The sequence below is a fragment of the Peromyscus californicus genome, unplaced genomic scaffold (genome assembly GCF_007827085.1).
Source record: "Peromyscus californicus insignis strain IS unplaced genomic scaffold, ASM782708v3 Scaffold_10__1_contigs__length_136768540, whole genome shotgun sequence".
In the NCBI taxonomy this organism is placed as follows: domain Eukaryota; kingdom Metazoa; phylum Chordata; class Mammalia; order Rodentia; family Cricetidae; genus Peromyscus; species Peromyscus californicus.
The window spans coordinates 43,917,953-43,938,011 of record NW_026294391.1 but is presented as its reverse complement, the minus strand read 5'-3'; positions in this window follow the sequence as shown (position 1 = coordinate 43,938,011).

Sequence of the window (20,059 nt, the reverse complement as noted above, 5' to 3'; positions counted from 1 at the left end):
ATGCCTTACAAGGGATTTTAATCTAACCCACAATCATCTCCAGCAATCAGTTAGTTATGTCTTAAATGTTCCTACTATGCTCCAACATTAGCTTCTCTTCCTGGTAGATCGTGATTCTCTATATCATGTCCATCTTCAGTCTATGAGATGACAATTTGCTCTATGTCTTCAAATTACTGATAGATGTAAAAATGAGTCACAGATTTACATTTTATTTATGTTTTCATATGAAAATGGAAGATATGATGATTTTAAGTTGCTTCATATATGTAATTGGAAACTAGAAATGCAAATATATGTTTTAAAAATATGAAAACATGTAATGAAAGAGAACAAAATCATTTCTAATATTATTACCCTAAGATAAAAGTTTGAATATTTCATATTTTTCAATTATATTCTGCCTGTGCATTTATTTTATAGATGTTTGCCGTGGATATCACTCTGTATACTGTGAATGTGTTGTTCTGATTGGTTAATAAATAAAGTGCTGATTGGCCAGTAGCCAACCAGGAAGTATAGGCAGGACAAAGAGAGAGGAGAATTCTAGGAACAGGAAGGCTGAGTCAGGAGTCGCCAGCCAGACACAGAGGAAGCAAGATGTGAAGGCAGAACTGGGAAAAGGTACCAAGCCACGTGGCTAAACATAAATAAGAATTATGGGTTAATTTAAGGTGTAAGATCTAGCTAACAAGAAGCCTGAGCCATTAGGCCATACAGTTTGTAAATAATATTGGGTCTCTGAGTGATTCTTTGGGTCTGAGCAGCTGCGGGCCTGGGCGGGACTGGAGAAAACTCCAGCTACAGATGTTTTTGTATTTTACACACAAAGAAAAGACAGATGATACTATAGTTACCTATTTTAATTTGTTGCCATATTGTTTTCTTGACCTTTACCTTTAAGAGATATGATAACGTTAGAGTTGTTACTTGTTTTGTACCCTTCTAAGATCAATTATTTTCCCTTTCTCCATAGAGATAAGCACCATACTTTCCTTCTTTGATCTATATTCTGTTGATATAACATGTGTATATTATTGAACATTACATAAACAGAATCATATTATATTCCACAACATATATTTTTATTTTCTTTCTTTACATACCTGTATACATGAATATATGTACACATGTGTGTCTACATGATCATGTGCACATGTGTTTGGTGTGTGGCATTCAATTCAAGGTTTCATTCATTTCTCAGGGGCCAACACCTTGTTTTCTTAGACAGAGTCTCTCAATGGGACCTGAGACTAGCTAATTAGGCTATGCTGGTTTACAAATGATTCTGAGGGATCTTCTGGTCCCCATCTTCATAGGACTGGGATGACTAGCATGTACCACTGTGCATGGCTTTTTTTTAATGTGGTGATTGAAATCAAACTCAGGTCCTTCTGCTTATGCTATAAGCACTTACTCACTGGAGCATCTCTAATTTTTTATTTTCAATCAACATTTTCATTGGAAAATTATTCATATCAAAACACAGGAATCTATTTTATTTAATTTAGTATTTGTTATTCTTGTATCATGCAATCTTATACAAATTTTTAATACCATCTCATAATAGACATCTGTGTTATTTCAAAATTGTTTGCTCCTACAGGCAGTACTATAATGTTTATTTGTGCATGTGTTTCTGTGTACATATATGAACTTCTCATGAGAATTTGTGTGGCTTAGAAAGAAAGAGCTCAAGCTTCAAAGGCTAGTATGATTCACTTCAAGTTTTCATCTTTATATTTGCCAGTAGTATGGTGATAGTCAATCTATATGTCAATGCCATATTATTTATTATTCAGTGCCTAGAATGTCAGAATGAGAATTTAATACTTAATTGAATAGGTAATGTTAAGGTATGTAAAATATTATCAGCAGAAGTAATAGCATTATATTGACAGTATGATTTAATCTGAGAATAATGTAAACAATAGATTGACCTAGATAGTTGAGAAGAGTAGCAGCCATCACATTTTCCCCATATTTCTGGATATGTCAGGTGTCCAAGCATTCAAAGCCCAAAGCAATCTACACCTTATGGAATTTCAAAGGAAATGTTCTAAGTAAACAAATAAAAGTTTTTATTACTTACTTACAACTTGATGGTGATCTCACTTTTTCCTCATGTATATTCCCCAATTTTCTTAATTTTTCCCAATTTTTGAATAACATAATGAATCTTCATTCTAATTAATGATTCTTATTCTGTTTCTTCTCTCAAAAAGTAAGGTTGAAATAACTGACACCATGAGGATTAGAGAGTCCCATCTCTCCAAATAATTAATTTCAACTGTCTTATATCAAAGCAATACATGCTCATGGTAACAGTGAAGAAGTCCAGAAAGGATTCTAAGGGATAGCAATCATATCTAGGCCCTTCCCATTTCATGTTCAGGAGTATTCATCAGAGACTACCATGTGTAATTTTCCTAGGTCCTTGGATGGGATACACATTTTAATAACTTTAAATAACAAGGTGTTTATGCACCCATTTTTGGCTTTATTAACTTAAAATTCTATTTACTACCTTCTATGAAAAAAGTAAGATTTAATTGTATTAATGCTTAGCCTTACTTTTATTATTCTTAAATATAAGTATTTTCTGTTTGTTTTTATAAATTTTAAGACTATATCCATGAAACTCTATTTCACATATATCAATTATATCAGCTCTTATCAGTTATACCTTACAACACACCCTGTAAGACACAAGTATGAAGTTGTGTTTTCATTTCTTCCTTCTACCTCCCACCTTTTATCAGTTTCCCATTATACTGTATTCTCAAACCTGATAGTGTTTTTCCTTCCAAGCTGCAGCTATATTTAAATATTTAATTCTTTACATAAATATTGAAGGTACAGACACCAAGAACACTGTTTTGATGTTGAAAATATTATTCCCTCTAGGTCCACCTAGGATCATTTTTCTGTGTATTGCATGTCATTGCCTCTAGACTTCTTAAAGAGAAATCTTCCTCTTTTCAAAATCAAAGATAGTCCTAGTTCTTGTGCTTCATCAGTTATTTCAAATTATATAATGGCTTACTTTAGTTAAACAAAAGAAATAATATCACATGTTGTTAAGGATATGGAGCAACTGGAATTTTCAAACACTGCTGATGAGACTGTTAATAGGCCTGCTTTGCAAAAATATTTCATAATATCTACTGAAATTGAACATATATATATATATAAAACTGATGACCTAAATATTCCATTCTCACATAAATACCAAAAGTCACTGTGACTGTATATACAACATGCATGTGTATTAATTCTACTAGCATTATTCATAATTACTAAATCGTCAAGCAATCCATAATGCAATAATAGTATGATTTACAATTAAATTCTAGTATAATTATATAGTGAAATAGTATATGGCAAAAGTAAAGTATTGATATTTGCAATATTAACAAATAATATTGAAAAATCTAGACAGGTATAAAAGAGTAATACATTGTAGGATTTGGAGTTTTAAGGTGAGAAGAAATGTTTTGTGGAGTGTTACAAGTAGGATTATAGTCACACTCTAGGATTCAGGTCATGACTGTGATCACAAGAACTTTTGAAGTTTGCTAATATTGTTTCTTTCTATATACAGTGTTTCTTGCTATATACTCACCAGCATGGGAGTGCCACTTATTAAACCTTTATGGACATCTTGCCATACTGGTGACTATACTGGTTCATAGATGTCTCTGATGGGTAGGATACACACAACTGTGTGTGTGTGTGTGTGTGTGTGTGTGTGTGTGTGTGTGTGTGTATACATATACTTATATTATTGTGTATAATTTTAGCTAAATATAAGCTAATATGATTCAGCTGAGCAGTGATGGCACATGCTGCCAATCCCAGCTCTCGGGATGCAGAGGCAGGTGGTTCTCTGAGTTCAAGGCCAGCCTGGTCTACAGAGTGAGTTCCAGGACAGCCAAGGTTACACAGAGGAACCCTATCTCAAAGAAAACGAGAAACAAAAAATCAAAACAATCAAACAAGTACTCCAAACCAAAAACAACAGCAACAAAATAATGATTCTTTTTGGCTTTATCAAAGAACTTTGGTGTTGTTTGTCCCTCTTTCTCCCTCAACATCTTATCCATATATCCATGGGAAGGAGTAGCTATCACTGTAGATGTAACCAACGGTCTTATAAAATAAGAAACACAGAGCCAATTCAGAGAAGAAAGCCAAGAGGTCAGAGCTAAGAGCCTCACCCTTCCTGATTCAGGGATCCTCTCCAGCCAAGAGAGCTCTCCGAAAAGGACCTACTTCCTGTGTGTCTGTCTTTAAAGTCTTCCTGTTCTGCCTTGTCATTGGTTGTAAACCCAAACATGTGACTGCCTCGTCACTGCCTGAATGTACCGCCCTCCAGGTCCTTAAAGGCGTGCGCCACCGCCGCCATGCACTTGCTATGACTCTAATAGCTCTGACCCCCAGACAACTTTATTTATTAACATACAATTAAAATCACATTTCAGTACAAGTAAAATACCACCACATATCACCCCTCATAAGTTCAGTTTGACACTTAGTAAAAATCAAAGAGCACAGGTATAACTATACTCCTTTCTTATTTATGTTATGCTTTTATTTTTATTTTTTTCAGTTATAAGGAATTAAGTTGGCCTACCGAAGTGAAAAGTCGTGATAGGAGATTTTTATAAATGCTTTGTTCACATCTATTTAATTAATTAGTTAATTAATTAACATTGTGGCGTGGCTGCAATTCCCCTCCCTCCTCTTCTCCCAGTCCCCACCCCAACTCTGTTCCCACCCCCTAAGCCACTCCTCCTCTGTTTCTGTTCAGGAAAGAGCAGGTCAACTATGGATATCAGCAAAACATGGCTTGTCAAGTTGCAGTAAAACTAAGTACCTCCTCATGTATTAAGGCTGGGCAAGGCAACCCAGTATGAGAAGTAGGGTCCCTAAAGCCAGTAAAAGACTCAGAGACAGGTCCTGTTCCCACTCCTAGGAGTCCCACAAGAGGACCAAGCTACACAACAGTAGCATATATGCAGAATACCTAGGTTAGTCTCATGAAGGCTTCCTGGTTGTCGGTTCAGTTTCTGTGAGTCCCTGTGAGCCCAGGTTAGTTGATTCTGTAGGCTTTCTTGTTATGGCCTTGACCCCTCTGGCTCCTACAATCCTTTCTCCCCTGCAGAGTTCCCTGAGCTCTGTCTGGTGTTTGGCTATGCGTCTGCATCTCTTTCCATCAGCTGCTGGATGAAACCTCTCTGATGACAATTGGGCTAGGCAAAAAGGGCTGGAGAGATGGCTCAGCTGTTAAAGGCTAGGCTCACAACTAAGAATATAGTAGATTCTATTAAGGTCCATGACCTCACTATCCCCAGAAAGATGACTAGATTTCCAGTCTCAGGCACGATTTACCTCCTGCTGAGTGGGACTTAAGTCCAATTAGACAGTTGTTGCTTGACACTGGCATGTAAGTGCCACTTATTGAACTTTTACATACATCTTGCCATGCTGGTGACTACTGTGGTTTATAGGCATCTCTGCTGAGTAGGACTCACAGATGTATGTTTGTGCATGTGTGTATACATGCACATATGCATTGTGTATAATTTTAGATAAATATTAAATACTATGTTTCTTTGAGGCTTTATCAAACAATTTTGGTGTTATTTGTCCTTCCTTCTTCTAATCTTATCCTTATACCCCTGGGTAACACTAATCTACCTCAAGACCCAGCAATACCACTCTTGGGCATATACCCAAAGGATGCTCAATAATGCATATCACAAGGACACTTGCTCAACTATGTTCATAGCAGCATAATTTGTAATTGAGTTCAATTCCCAGAACCTACGTGTCTTAGTTAAGGCTTCATTTGTCATGATAAAATACTATGACCAAAAGGAACTAGGAGAGGAAAGGGGTTATTTCAGATTACAGTTCCACATTAGAGTCCATCACTGAGGTGAGTCAGGTCAGGAACTCGATGGTAACAGGAGATGGTGAAGAGGCCATGAAGGAACAGGGCTCACCAACTTGTTCCTCATTGCTTACTCAGTTTGCTTTTTTTTTTTTTTTGGTTTTTCGAGACAGGGTTTCTCCATGTAGTTTTGGTGCTGTCCTGGATCTTGTTCTGTAGACCAGGCTGGCCTTGAACTCACAGAGATCCTGCCCCTGCCTCCCGAGTGCTGGGATTAAAGGCATGCACCACCACCACCCGGCTCAGTTTGCTTTTTTAGAGTACTCACAACCACAAGCTCAAGGGTGACACTGCACACAGCAACCTGGGCCTTCCTCAAATCAATCAAGAAAAAGCACCATAAGTTTGTCCATAGGCCACTCCAGTGGGAGGGTTTTCTAAATTGAGGTTCCGTCTTCCAAAATGATTATATCTTTAATCATGTTGACATAAAACTAACCAGCTCACTACAAAAATGTGGAAGAAGTGACTTAACCCTATGAAGTTGTCCTTAGACCTCTACACATGCATGATGGAACACATGCCTACCACCATATTGTACAAAGATATGTGTTTTATTTACTTTTATGTTGTTGTAAAGAGACATCATGGCCAGGCGGTGGTGGTCACACCTTTAATCCCAGTACTTGGGAGGCAGAGCCAGGTGGATCTCTGTGAGTTCAAGGCCTGCCTGGCCTACAGAGTGAGTTCCAGAAAAGGTGCAAAGCTACACAGAAAAGCCCTGTCTCAAAAAACCAAAAGTGAGAGAGAGAGAGAGAGAGAGAGAGAGAGAGAGAGAGAGAGAGAGAGAGAGAGAGAGATCATGACCAAGGCAATGTGTAAAAGAAAGTATTTAATTTGTGGCTCATTGTTCTAGAAGAGTCCATGACCATCATGGAGGAAGTATGGCAGCAGGCAGGCAGACATGGCACTAGAGCAGTAGCTGAGAGCTTACATATTGAAACAATAGTCATGAGGCAGAGCCAGAGAAAACTAACTGGGAATAGCATGGGCTTTGGAAGTCTTAAAGCTCACCCCCATTGACATACCTTCTCCAAAAAGGGCACACCTCCTAATCCTTCCAAAACAGTTCTACCATATGGGACCCAGGCATTCAAATATATGAGCCTAATGGGGGCATTATCATTCAAACCACCACATATATACATAAATAAAGTTAAAAATAATTTTAGAGCTGAGTGTGATGACACACACCTCTAATATCAAGCACTTGGGGGGGCGGTTTAAAGGAGGATCAGGAGTTTAACATCATCCTTGGCTATATTGGAAGTTTAGAGTTAACCTGAGCTGTTTCAGACCCTATCTCAAATTTTAAAAAATAATTTAAACCATATGTTATACTTTCTTAATTGTACTTATATTTTCTGAATAAAAACTAGCATATTTTATCAGTAGAAAAAGTTTGTTTACTAACTCACACAACTAAATTATAAAACTTCATCATGTTTGTCAAGCTTAGTCATTTTATTTGCCATCATGAGGGGGCCTGAATTGTAGATTGTCCCCAAAATATGTGGGAAAAGCCTAACTACTGGTACCTGTAAATATGACTTTATTTGGAAACAGAGCCTTTGCAGATATGATGAAGTTAAGGATTTCAAGATGAGGTCAACCTTGACTTTGACCCCTCTGAATTCAAAGAGTAAATGTGTTTTAGATTTTAAAAAAAAAGAAAAAAAAGAAAAAAAAGAAATTTGACAGTCCCAAGAGAAACAAGAATAAAGTTTATGTGAAGACCCAGGTAGAAACTAGAGTGATGTATTTTCAAGTCAAAAACTGTTAAGATTTTCTGGTTTCTCCAAAAATGAGACAAGAGGTGGGAAATAGATTCTGTTTTAAAACCTTAAGGCAGAAGTCACTCTTCTGACATTACAAACTTTATCTTTCTGGCCTCTCTCATTTTGAGAGAATAAGGTTGTGTGTGTTGTGTGTGTGTGTGTGTGTGTGTGTGTGTGTGTGTGTGTGTTGTGTGTGACTGTCTGTCTCTTTCTCTGTGTGTATGTGTCCTGTCTCTTTTTCTGTGTGTGTGTGTGTGTCTGTCTGTTTCTTTCTCTCTGTGTGTGTATGTGGCTGTCTCTTTCTCTGTGTGAGTGTCTTCTTTCTCTGTGTGTGTGTGTGTTAAAGCAGTAATTTTTGATAATTTGTTACAGCAATGAATTAATATACTATCTATCCTAAAGTATATACTTAAAGATATACTTATAGTAAGGGACTATTTTATTTTCAATTGTCCTCATATGTGTGATGAATTTAAAGTTATCTTACCAGGCTTTATTCTTTTTATAATAGTTAAAGTACACCAGTGATGTGGAAAAATTTGCATCCACTTCCTGCTCTACCTTTTTCTCATCTCACTTTTCAATAGACCTTCAGATGATGAGTCAGCATCAGACTAGCAGTTTGTCAAAGTAACAGCCGTAAGCATTTCAACTTTCCTATCCCACAACACATTTTATCATTATCTTTCTTTCATATTGAAGTTGATAAGTCCAACCAACAGAGTAGATCTCTTCTTGTAATTTATTTTTTTACTTAGAATCTTAATCAGCATGTATGGAGTTGAAGAACCATTTCTATGTGGAATACTTATTACCAAGGTTAAGAGAGACTATGCTTAACATTTAATTGGCTTATTAATACTGTGAAGCTAGCTTCAAGGTCATAAAAATCTTACTTATGAGCACAAAAAGAAAATGCTAACAGCTGTTACAAAACCATTAGAGTCATATTCTCTTATTGAACATTGTGGGATTATATAAAACATTAAATCTAATACAATTTTCAGTGTTTTTTTGATTAATAAAATTAATCCTGACCCCACTCCTAAGAACAAACGGGTGGACAAAAAGTTTGACTACTCTTTATTCTAACAATTCAATTCACTAATCAGTCAAGTGATACTGACAATTATCTACACATGACTTACTTGTGTTGTTTACTGTAAACTCAGTCTTCCCTCAGGCAAGAATTTGATCTCTGTAGCTCAATATTCCATATTGATTAAAGTCACTGGATACTAAATAAGCCCTAGTAACTGCACCAACCATTTACTGTTTCCATGCAATTCCACTTTCCTTGTCATTACCCTATAAATGATTTCTTTTTCACTAATGCCCCACCCACCACAATCTAGTACTTATACAGACAGCATGATGACCATTCAAATACTTAAAACGAGACAGTCTACTTCCTTGTTTAAATTCCCTTAAGGTTCTTCCATAACATTTAAATGTAAAATCCCAAACGAGTTATATGATCTACTTTTGGGGGACACAATTATTGCTAGTCCAGTATCTTTTATATATAAGGCTCTGGATAGAAATATTACCCATGCTGAATCTTTCTTGTAAGTCAGAATTCAACTGAAGAATCACAAATCTCAAGAGGCATCCCACCTTGAATGGCTAGTCTGTGTATAAAATATCACATGTTATTATTTTCTTTTAGAAATTACTGACCATTTGTTCCTAGATTTGATGTTGGTCTTTCTCACCCACCCCTCAAACTTGATTATGAATTCCTCTAAAGGCACTCACCACTCTCTCCCTCCATCTTGAATTGTCTTGTCTTCCATCTGCTTGTCAATAAACTACCTGTGAAAATTAGTGAATAAATATAACAAGCAATATAAGTGCTATGAACATTTGTCTTGCAAAAATTTCACTCATTTATAGTCATGTATTCATGTTTGCTTGGAAGATGCTTTCATTTGTAAGTGGAAAATTGGCTGTCTGGGCCACTGTGTTAGCTACCTGTGATTGAGTAAAAGACTTACCGCAAACTAAGTGGTTTAGAATAGCACATATTTTACTATCTCATAGTTTCTGTTGGTCAGGGAACTGGGAAATGGCTTAGTTGGCCCTTGTAGATCAAGGTCTCTCTGGCCGCAATGAAAGTCTTAGCCAAGGAAGCATTCATTTCAAGACTCCAAAGCAGAGAGAGGTGCATCCAAGCTCATTTTGGTTGCTGGAAGGATTTAGCTGCCAATTGTACAGAGGTTGTCCCATCCTTCACTATCTGCTGGCAGAAGCTTTCCTCAATTTCTTGCCATATGGTCCTCCCAATGGAATTTTGTTTAATCGGAATGAAAAAATGAGAGAAATCAAGCAACACAAAAACTAGCTTTATTTTGCAGTCTAGTTATGGAAATGGCATAATTTTACTTTTGTTACATTCTAATTTTCATGCATGAGTCACGAGGTGCAGCCCACACTGAAGGGAAGAATATTTCTCTTGAATACTAGGAGGCAAGAATCAGTAGTAACTGTTTTAAAGACTGCCAACCAGAGTCATATACTTTTATATTCATATAAGTTGTTTATCCTATTTCTCTTATTCTGCTGTGTCTTCCTGGAGTTTTCTGTTCCTGAGAGCCATAACGCTGGTCATCATATTCATTCTCTGTTACTTAGCTCTGAGTTACTTTGGGAAATTTTGAGTGAAAGTTTTTGTTTAAGGTGTATGGAAATTTTAAACAGCACCTCATGAACACATCAATAAACTACAATTATCAAAACTATGGCTTTAGGATTAGTTACCGTTAAAAGATAAATATTTATTCATTCTCTCTGGAAATATTTGTTGAGCAACTGTATGTGCTAAGCTCTCTTCTCAGCACCAGTATATATTTGTACACAAAACAGCAACAACAAAGAGATCGCGATCATGAAACTTAAAGTCATTGATACAGAAGCAAATGTTACATAGTGTTGTGAGCTAAGGTAAAAGAACGGAATATAATATGCTTGACTTGAAGGCCTCATTAAGAGGATGCAACTTTAACCAAAAATCAGAAGGAAGAACAGTAAATATCTATGGGAAATCCAGCAGATAGAATGACAGATAAAAGAGATTCTGAGCAGAGACTGACTTGATGTGTTTAAGAAAGTGAAAAAAGTCTCACATGTTTTTTAATCATTTGTTTTAATTTTTCAGATAATATCACAATTACATCATTCTCCCTTCCCTTTCCTCCAATCTGTCCTCTGTACTCATCTCTCACTCTCTTTCAAATTCATAGCTTCTTTTTAATTGTTGATATACATACAATTATATGTATGTATGTATGTATGTATATATACATATATATCCTGTTCAATTCTGTATAATGTTACTTATATGTATATATGTATGTATGTATATATGCATATATATATCCTGCTCAATTCTGTATAATGTTACTTATATGTATATAGGAATGGCAAGAGTGGGAGAAATAATCTTCCACAGGGAAGAACATACCAACTGGTTATTCAAATACTGAGTGGTCAGCCTTGATGTGTCTTAAAAGAGTGAATAAGAGAGCTGATGAGATACCTCGTTTGGTAAACTCCTTGCAAGAATGAGGACATGAATACAATCCCAAGAACTCGAATTGGAAAGGAAGAAAGGAGGAAAGAAGGAAAGAAAGAAAGAAAGAAAGAAAGAAAGAAAAGAAAGAAAGAAAGAAAGAAAGAAAGAAAGAAAGAAAGAGCCAATGGGTACACATTAGTCCCAGAGCACTGAGGAAGTAGATGCAGGCACATCCTTGAGGCTCTATAACCGTAAACTACAGCCTAATTGGGGAGCTCCAGACCAGAGAGATACCTTATATCAAAAAGGGGGAAATTATTTCCTAAGCAAACTAACACACATGCACACATGCGGGGACACACACACACACACACACACACACAGAGAGAGAAAGAGAGAGAGAGAGAGAGAGAGAGAGAGAGAGAGAGAGAGAGAGAGAGAGAGAGAGAGAGAGAGAGAGAGAGAGAGAGTTTTAGGGAATTGACTTAGAAAAAAGGTCGAACTATGCAAGGGTTGCAGACCGTGGAAGGACTTTGGTTTCTTCTGAGTAACATCAGAGTCATTTGGAATAGAAGGAGCTATTATCTGGCAAATAATTTTAAAGTATTATTTTGGCAAGTTGAAAATAAACTCCTTTGAGCCTGAGCAGAAAGAAGCAGACAGACCATTTAGGTGACAATTAGATAGGTAAGAAATACTAGTTACTTGGGCTAGAATAGTAACAATGAAGGCAGACAAGAAGGATGGTCAAATATGGTTTTATTTTTAAATCAAAGGTAAAAAGATTAAATGGAAGATTTTATGGCTTATTTGGGAAAAAAAAGTCAAGTCCAGTTTCAAGAGCTTAGCCTGAATTCCAAAGACAAAAATTTCTACACACAGAAGTCAATGAGTCCACAAGAAGGACATGTCTTGGGGAGGGTATTAGGAGACAAATTTCAGAGATGTTAATATTTAAAACCTTACTAGCCATCAGAACAGAAATCAGACAATTTTCTAGACTTAGCAAAGAGGTTCAGTCTAGAGATAAGTACTTACAATTCTTAACGCTTAGAAGGTATTAAAAGAATGAGATTGAAGTGGATCCTCTAGGAAACAAAGGCATTTAGAAAAGGTAAAGGGTGACAAAAAAAATAACGATGTAAAATGCAAGATTCTTGAATCATCTCAGTTCTCAAACTAGATTCAAGGACTGTGACTGTGAAAGTATCTGGCCTCTCAACAGATGATAAGGTATTCCTTTGGCAATCCTGCCCTTTGAAATTTGTTTTGATCACAACTAACATGAAATCAATAAGATATTCTGATTTCATTCAGGCAAGTCTCAAGGCAAAGTGCACTGTATAGTTAGAGTTTAATAAAGCTTGTTATTTCCTTTCCTCAACATTGAACATTTACTTTCTCTGTGCTAATGGCTGCCAAGTATCAATGTGCATAGCAATTCTCAGGCCAGCATATGATTTCATGCCTCCAAAAACTGTTGGACTCTTGGTTGGATCAAGGATAAGGATAATTTTTGGTAGCAAACATTCTAGTTGGTGAGGATTCTCCACTTTGAGACATCTAGATCTGCTATCTCTAGTACCATATAAAATATTAAATATAACATGCCATGGAAAAATGTTTAGGTACTCTTACTGACCTCTAACCTTAATGTTCATATAAAATTTTAGGCACTTCATAAATGTTGTCACCAATTTTAAGCTTTAAGTTATGCATAAGCTGTTAATTAATTACTTTAACATGCATGTAGAAAATTCATATTTATTTATTTATTTATTTATCTATTTATTTGAAAGAGCACTGTCAACTGTTACTGGTTCAGGGATTTTTGGGTCTTTAAAAATACGAAAATACACTTCTTCATTCTAAAGGCTGTTGTTTGAATCTTAAATGGTCTTTTAATAAAAAATCCAAAGCTGAATATCATGGTAAAAGCTGAAAGATCAGAGAAGCAGAACAGCCAGCCACTAGCTCTTACCTCTATGAAGTCCTCAGCCTAAAGAAAGTGAGTTCCTGTCTCCTCACACCTTATATACCTTTTTCTGCCCAGCCGTCACTTCCTGGGGTTAAAGGTGTGTGTGCTTCCAAAGCAAAGGCATGAGATCTCCGGTGCTGGGATTAAAGGTGTGTGCCACTGTCTGACTTCTATGTCTAATCTTGCAGCTGGCTCTGTTCTCTGATCCTTAGGCAAGTTTATTAGGGTACACAATGTATCACCACACGAATGATGAGACATCTGTGTTCACCCAGAGCCACTCCTGCCTGCTCTTCATATACAGAAGAATAGTATACTTTGAGAGGAACAAATAGTTAGAGACGGCCAATGAATTGTAGGCAGAATGATTGCATGTCATTTCTATACCAACATAGCTAATAGCGAGCATTTTACCATCCAGGGTTCTCTTCACATTAATTGCGGAGGATTTCTCATGTTGAGTCAATAGAGATGGGAGCTCACAACAGTCTGCACCAGAGTCTTCACACATTCAGCAGACTGTCAGTGAAACATAAACCTTGTGTGGAATAAATGGGATATTTTTTGTCACTGTGATATAAGCAAATCCTACCATGATATATTCCCTGGTAATACATCATAAAATCACATAAAAGTACAGATTTTTTAAAAGACATTTGTTTGTTGTAATTTTTATAACCAATCTTTAGGTTTTTATACAAATATTTAAAACTTTCTTAAAGGGAATATGGACAATTATTAAAGGCATTTAAGATTATAATTGATGGTCCCAAAACAAAGTATCAAAAGACTCATAAACATGTTCAAAAGGAGGCCACTTTTTAAAGTGGTTGCTATATGCTGTAATTCAAGAAAAGTTCTATTACCCATCTTCTGGAAATGAGCTGAAAATCTAATTTTATAGGCACTCTAATTTTATTTGATTATCTTAAGAAGCAAAAGCATGAGTTAATGGTGTATTACCATTCCCATGTACTAGGAAGATTTGTTAATGAATTACAATTGCCAAATATTCCATACATTAATGTGAACTATATGTGAGAATGTGATATGCTTGTATGCTCTATAAAGCATCTTGAAGAAGCATTTATGAGTATTTTACAGCTAATTCAGATATCTCAACCACGATTAAGTCCAGAATAACTCAATTTTGTACCAATATCTACCTTTCTGAAGAGTGAGTATTTTCACAGTTTGAGAACAGAGAGTGATATTTTTCTAAGTCTGGTTTTGTAGAATACCAGTGAGGTTTGAGACAGTAACAAAACCTTGTGAGCAAATGTTTTGAAAGTGCTAAGTGAAACAAAACTAATGAAGTTCAGTCTTTGGTTCTTGTGGGAAGCATTGTCAGCCTAAATGGTAAAACTTCCTTTAAGATATTATGTGTGTGCATCTATTTATAATATACATATGTAATATATATATAAATATATTGTGTAAAATTTTAGATAAATATAAAAGAACATGATTCTTTGAGGCGTTATCAAAAACCTTGGTGTTAACTTTCCTTCCTTCCTCTTTATCCAGTACCAAGCACAAGAAATTTCCTTTTGAGTGATTGGTCAGTGTAGTCCAAGTGACCCCCAAAATGGCATAGACTATTACTGTTGCTCTTGGTTGCCTCTCAGATGCTGAAGATATTTAGGAGACAGGACTCAGATTATTTGAGCTGGAACTAATCAGTCTCTTTTCCATAGTACCAGATAATACTATGCAAGCTGTCCAGGTAGGGAAACACTTAATAGTTCTACCCAGATATAACACTTATGGATCACAACAACTACCAGTATGGCAAGATGTCCACAAAGGTACGGTAAATGGCACTTACATGTTGGTAGTAACCAGTTACTGTCTAATTGGACTTAAGATCCACTCAAAAGAAGGGAATCATGCCTGGTACTACAAACTTACACAACTTTCTGGGACTTGTAAGGTCATAAATCTTAAAAGAGAATTTACTACTACCATTTTGATCGACCGGTATAATTTAAACTACATTCTAAATTGTATCCTTATACCCACAGATAAGTGTAGTTATCACCCCTTGTTGAAGAAACCTCTCTTGACAGCAAATAGAGACTATCACAAAAAATCACAACTGGACAAAATACAGAGATCAACAGGTTGTGCAGAGCCCAATCCAAATGTGTACATCACAGTTACAGCATCTACATCTCAGGGAACATGGTGGAAGAAGGGGCAGAAAGATTGTAAGAGCTAGACTACTGGAAGTCTTCTGTGAAACAGTCTTTCCTGGAAGTGGCTGCATAAACAATAGCTGGATAATAGTAATACTCATAGACATGCTAACACAGAAGGTAGAAAAAATCATGGGGCCCCACCCCTAGACAAAGAACTACAGGCAACTAGTGACTGCAGAGTGAGAGAGAGAATTAGCCTCTCCAGGTATGAACTTCTTAACTTAATACAAAGTGGTCAACCTTGAAACCAAATACACATGAACAAGAAAAATAGACTAAGCAAGTTGTGTTTACATATCTATCCATACAGGTACACACACACGCACACACACTCACACACACAATACATATGAAAAATAGGCTATCAATTTGAGAGTTTGATGGTATGGAATGGATTTAAGGGAGGAAAGAGAAGGGGGAAAATAATGTAATTCTATTTTAATTAAAATACGTTCTGTATTGATAAGAATTCTGAGTCTTTATTGTAGATTACAAGCCAGACTGAATTATCTAATAGTGACAATAGGGACAGTGCCCATATCACAGGGTAAACCTCAAAGTGACAACAAAAGTGGAAATACTACTAATGAGCATATAATAATGATTGTAGCCTGGGTTATACTATTCTCTATAGCAGGAAAGTCTTATGATCTAATTTGTACTGTTTTTAATGGCCCATAAAGTCAAATGTGTCTGGAGCATGTCAGTATCATAATCCAGCTTCATATCTAAAAGGTATGATCCTAGGCATGCAAGATTGTCCAACATTTATTTTTTCACATCTTTTCATAGAGGCTTCTATAACAAGAAACAGAGTTAAGCACATGTGGGAACATCTATGTTGCAAAATGCATAGTAGAATAAGCATTAGAAGATTTAGATTTTAGGGGTCTCTAATATTAGTTAAGTGTACTTCTTTAAGTCAACTATGCTATTTGTCTGGCTCCCAGATTCTTTCGTTGTTGTTTTAACTTTTTGTTGATATTTTGTAGATTTCACATCATGCATCCCTGTCCTACTCATCTTCCCGCCCCTTGCTTCCAGCCCCTGCCCTTGCAACCTCCCCCCAAAAACAAAATTTCAAAGTAAAATCAATCCAAACCAAACAAACAAAAAGACAAAAAAAAATCTCTGCATGGAAACTGTAGTGTGGCCCAGTGAGTCACACAGTACACCCTTTAGTCCACACATCTTTACTTGTTAGTGTTCATTGCAAAGAGCCATTGGTCTGGTTCGAGGCCTCTGGTTTCTGCTACACTATCAATGCTGGGCCCTCACTGGGACTCCTCTTGGATATCCCGTTGTTGCCTTGTGTCATGGAGATCCTGAAGCTTTGGATCTGAGGGTCTGGCCCCTTCACATGCTCCAGCAGTTTATAGAAGCAGTGGATGTTGGGGTGGGCTAACTCACAGCCCTGGTTCTGGGCCTGGGTGGTAGCTGGGTCGGTCAGCCTGCCGGCTTTCCCTCACCACCACCACCCAGGCATGCTCTCCAGCACTGCCCTGGCTAGCTCACCCAGTGTAGCAGTCAGCAGTCAGTGTGCCAGTTCTCCTGCCCTCACACCCTGGGGTCCAGCTCAGCAGCACTCACACCACCAGGACCAGCTCTACTGTTTTGCCCAGGCGAGGGGCAGGGCCTGCTCTCTGGACTGTTGCACTTGCTATGCCCCCAAGGTCGTCTTTCCCGCCTACATGTAGCAAGGGGAGGGGGATATTTCTCTTAGCCTTGCCATCCCGTGGCATACCTGGAAGGGGGCAGGGGCAGCTCTCCTGCTCTCCCACCTCCAGGCCAGACTCACTTGTGCCTCCACCAACAGGGTCCGGGTCAGCTCTAATGTGCTGGCCAGGTGAGTTGCCATTCCTGCTCTCCCATGTTTTGCTTAAACATTTTTTTGTTTGTTTGGTTGGTTTGGTTTTGATTTGGTTTTTTGGCTTTTTGAGATAGGGTTTCTCTGTGTAGCCCTGGCTGTCCAGGAGCTCGTTCTGTTGACCAGGCTGGCCTTGAACTCACAGAGATCTGCCTGCCCCTGCCTCCCCAGTCCTGGGATTAAAGGCGTGGGCCACCACCACCTAGCCTGGCTCCCAGATTCTTAACAAGCAAATTGAAAGCATTTAACTGGATGTCTCAATTATGCCTTCCAGGTTAGGTTTTAGATATTATTATATGGCATTACAGTTTTGTTTTCAAGTACATGTAGGCACATAGGTTGTAACATAAGTTCCAATGGAAAGAATATTATACTAAACTTGAAGAAACAAAAATTTTAGTCTTACATTTTCATTGGTAGCGGTACTGCTAGATAGTTAAATTAAGGGCATGGGCATACCAAGCACATGCTCTACAAATGATCTATACTTGCAGCTCCAAGCCTAGCCTACACATGACTTTAGCAAGTTTGTTTGACTAAAAAGAAGTCAACCAAATATTTCTCCCTCAAAAAAATAGAAATAATCAATTGCAAATATTCTTACCTTTTTTAAAATTTATTTTTATTTCATGTGCATTGGTGTTTTGTCTACATACATATCTGTGTGAAGATGTTGGATCCCCTGGAACTGGAGTTACAAACAGTTGTGAGCTGCCATGTGGGTGCTGGGAATTGAACCCAGGTCCTCTTGAAGAGCAGTCAGTGCTCTTAACCATTGAACCATCTCTCCATCCCCTGCAAATATTCTTATCTTTAATGTACTCTCTACTCGAGTAGATTAAACACAGAGTCTCCTATCCCAGTGATAAAAATTTGTACTGCGGTGGGATGTTGATGTGGAGAGAAAAGTCATTTACACAAGCTTCCAGATTGGGGTAACTCTTTGTCTGGGCAGGGTCTCATATGCCAGTCTAAGTCTGAACAGTAGGAAGTAAGATGATCTTCAACTTCTTATGGCTTCTCCCTCTTGAGTGCTGGAATTAGAGACATGTACCACTATCCCCTGCTTATGTGGTACTGAGGATGGAACCTCATAGCTCTTCATGCATGCTAAGCAGGTATTCTACCACCTGACCTACATCCCCAACCTGTATTTGTAATAGACAGAATTATGGACTCTTGTAGACTAATAGAAAAGTCATACCTTCTAGAGGATTTTATCCATGGGTCAAAGTTCAGAAGAGAGGCCAGGACTGATGTTTTGTATTTGAAGTATTTCAGCTTAATGTAGGAAACTGGAACTATTGAAGTAAAATGAATAAGAGTAGGGAATAATCCAGTGAAAGGCAGTATAAATAGGGCAAAAATATTTTAAGGCAAAAAAGAAAACCAGGCCCTCTTACTGATTGTAAATGAGAGTGTGAATCATTACACCTTTCCTGTCAGTTACTTCAGGATTTTGTGACAACAACTAAAGATGATTTACTTTCTTGGATCCATAATTCTCTTGCAATAATTATTTCTAAAAAAACCAAGGAAATTGTCAAAGATTTATGTACAAGGATGTATATAGCACTTTTATGTATAATAGAGAAGATTGAATGGGTTAGATACCCAATAGCAGAGAAATTACTAAATTAATGACAATTCATCCATCTAACCATTTATCACACAGCAATTATAAGCATCTTCAGATGAGCATTTATGGATATCGCAATACATTTACAATACAATGTAAAACAAAACAGGTGAAGTACACAATTTTGCATGCCTGTAGCTGTGCCTCTATATTTCTATGTACAATACATATACATGTATGTATTGTAAAATGTTATCAACAAGTAGTGATATTAAAAAGGGTTTTGTACTCTTTTTAATCATTATTTTTGTTATATTTATCCATTTAGTTGGTGTGTGTGTGTGTGTGTGTGTGTGTGTGTGTGTGTGTGTGTGTGTACATGTCACGTGAGAGTGTGAAGGTCAGATGACAACTTGAGAGAGTTGGTTGGCTTGTGAGACGGGAGCTAAAGAATTACAAGACCATTAAGTTGGATCACATATGCCAATGAATATAAAAATATCGTGGAGTCAGAGAAGAAAAGAGAGACTAGGAATCAGTATTTTGGGTCAGGAAGTAAATGCTGCTTGCAGGTAGTATGAAGGGAAAGAAGAGAGGATAGTTTTTAAACTGGGACGGATTTCCAAACAGAGAATTTTACAGGAGGATAGGGAAAATGTCTAGAAATAACACTGGTAATGCAATAGAATGGCAATTCACATCTTAGATTTATCCTGGTAACCACCACTAAAACCAACAAAAAGAGAAATTGGAAGCTGAGAGAGAAGCTAGTTATAGCTACAAAGAGAAAAAGTATTTCTTCAGCAACAACTTCAGGTGGATTTGAATTGAAAAGCAATAGAATTAAGTTACCAAGAAGATCTATGGTTCAATTAGCCCAGTGAATATAGGAATCGGTGCAGAACATAATGGTGAAAGGGTTAGAGGGTATAAACCAGGCTTATTATTCAGAATTTAACCAAGGGGTCTAAAACTCTAAAAACTGGCTTCTAATACTCTGAATCTGTACCAAATTGTACAAAGTCCAGAACTGGGTGACTCTCGGGCAGTTTCTGCATCAGGAACGTGATGTGCCAATTAAGCGTGCATTCAAAAACTATTGGAAAATGGTATTTTTTATTTCATAAATATCCACAGTATATAATCCTAGATTTCTACTTTATAAGTAGCCACATACATGTTT